Source organism: Phoenix dactylifera, unplaced genomic scaffold (genome assembly GCF_009389715.1).
Source record: "Phoenix dactylifera cultivar Barhee BC4 unplaced genomic scaffold, palm_55x_up_171113_PBpolish2nd_filt_p 000046F, whole genome shotgun sequence".
NCBI lineage: Eukaryota > Viridiplantae > Streptophyta > Magnoliopsida > Arecales > Arecaceae > Phoenix > Phoenix dactylifera.
Window position 1 is genome coordinate 97,628 of NW_024067669.1, and position 2,171 is coordinate 99,798.

Genomic DNA, 2,171 nt, shown 5'->3' on the forward strand with positions numbered 1-2,171 from the left:
ACACACACTAGATAGATCATATTGTCCTATCTTAATATAAATATATCTAAAAAAATGACAAAAAGACAAAAAAATCGAAAAATCTCATAGTTCTTCTGAAAAAATACCACCAAAATATTGAGTAAAAAAAAACAATCCAACCGGTAATTCTATTTACTTTTCAGTAAATATGGGTGGCCAAATATTCTACAGTAGTGGACGTCCAATATTAGCTCTTATGCCGGTTCTGAATTCACTTGTAATCAAAATTCCTCCGAGATAAATACAGTCCGCTCCTGCAACGATACATCCTTCCACTCCCTTCCGTTACACGCTGCCCACTACTAATTTGATCGTAATAACCCTTCCTAATGCTCTTAAAAGAATAATTAAACTATTAATAAATTTTAAAAGAAAAGTAAAGACTAAATAATATTGATAATGATGGGGTGCGCAACTATCGGAGAGATATGGGGTGCGTGGAGAATCCCGAACCATTACAAATCCCCTTCCCCCGAACCCTTTCCCTCTCAGGAGGACAAATAAGAGGAGACCCATAAGAAACCCTTTCTCTCTGATTCTTCCTCAACCCTCTCTTGCATTCTCCCTAATTAATTAACCAGGGCACAGCGCAAAAAGCGCCGATCAAATCAGAGGAGAGTAGAGCAGAGCAGCGCAAAAAGCGCCGATCAAATCAGAGCAGATCAGCGCAAGAAGCGCAGATCAAATCAGAGCAGAGTAAATTAGAGCAGCGCACAAAAGAGATGAAGGGAATCAACAACGCCAAGCTCATCCTCCTGCAGTCCTCCAAGCAGGCAGGTGGCGGAGGCGGCGCCGGCGGTGGATCCACGGCGGCGCCCATGTTGTACCTCCTGGGGTCTCATCACCGTCTCTGGCTCATCGCCTTCGCCTCCTTCTTCACCTTCGCCGCCCTCCTCGCCTTCGTCACCACTACCACCACCCCTCGAGACCCCGGCCTCTCCTCCTCTAACCAATTTGCCCGTGCCCCTTCTTCCTTCCGACACAACTCCCGTCTCCCCGACCCCGTCTTTGACGCCCTCGTCAACTACGCCGCCGCCTCAAATTCCAGCGGCAAGATGGGAGACGCCGACCTCCGCACCATCGCCGCCGTGCTCCGCCGCCGCGCTCCCTGCAAGTTCCTCGTCTTTGGCCTCGGCCACGAGACCCCTCTCTGGCGCGCCCTCAACCACGGCGGCCGCACCGTCTTTCTCGACGAGAACGAGTACTACATCGCGCACCTCGAGGGCCGCCTCCCGGGCCTCGAGGCCTACGACATCGCCTACACCACCAAGGCCCGAGAGATGCCCGACCTCATCGCCGCCGCTCGCCGCGGCCGCCGGGGGACTGCCGCCCCGTCCAGAACCTCCTCTTCTCCGACTGCCGCCTCGCCCTCAACGACCTCCCCAACGCCCTCTACGACATCCCCTGGGACGTCATCCTCGTGGACGGGCCCCGCGGCTACGCCTCCACCTCCCCCGGGAGGATGTCCGCCATCTTCACGGCAGCGGTGATGGCCCGCTCCGCCGGCCCGGGGCCCACCGACGTGCTGGTCCACGACTACGAGCGCGAGGTGGAGCGGGTGTGCAGCGAGGAGTTCCTCTGCAACGAGAATCTCGTCGCCAACACCGGCCAGCTGGCCCACTTCCTCATCCCCGGCGGCAACGGCGCCACCCGCGACGACTTCTGTGCCAACAGCACCATCGCTGAGGCCGCCCAGTAATTTTTTTTTTCTTTTTTTTTTTACAGGGGACAGCAAGGTAGAATACCCCCCTTCTCCGCAGTGCAATGTAACGCTTTCCCCCGTTCTTCCCGTTTTCGGTCGTGAAATTTCTTTCTTTCCTTTTGTTTCCTTTCTGTTCATAATTAATTAATGTAGTTATTATATGGTGATGGCGTGACAAATGGAAAGTGGGAGAATAAGATTGCATTCTTCTCAGAGCTTGATTTTTTTTTTGGGGGGGGGGGGGGGGGGGGATCGCCTTTTAATGTTGCTGGAGCCAGCCAAGAGATGATGTGCTTCCCTTCGATCTCCCAAGTTTATGTGCGGAAACGAACAGCACATACGTTATGTCGTTCTTGGAGAGGTTATTCTTTGGTGATTGACTGCTTCGGGCGGATGACCGATCTCATCGATTCAGATCCTGAGGAAGGCCGTCCGTCCACTGGCCTGC

General features: G+C 53.3%; 1 pseudogene; it reads left to right on the top strand.

The window, feature by feature from the left end:
• Window positions 1–454: 454 nt before the first annotated feature.
• Window positions 455–1,936, top strand: LOC103696619 (annotated as a pseudogene).
• The last annotated feature ends 235 nt before the right edge of the window (window positions 1,937–2,171 follow it).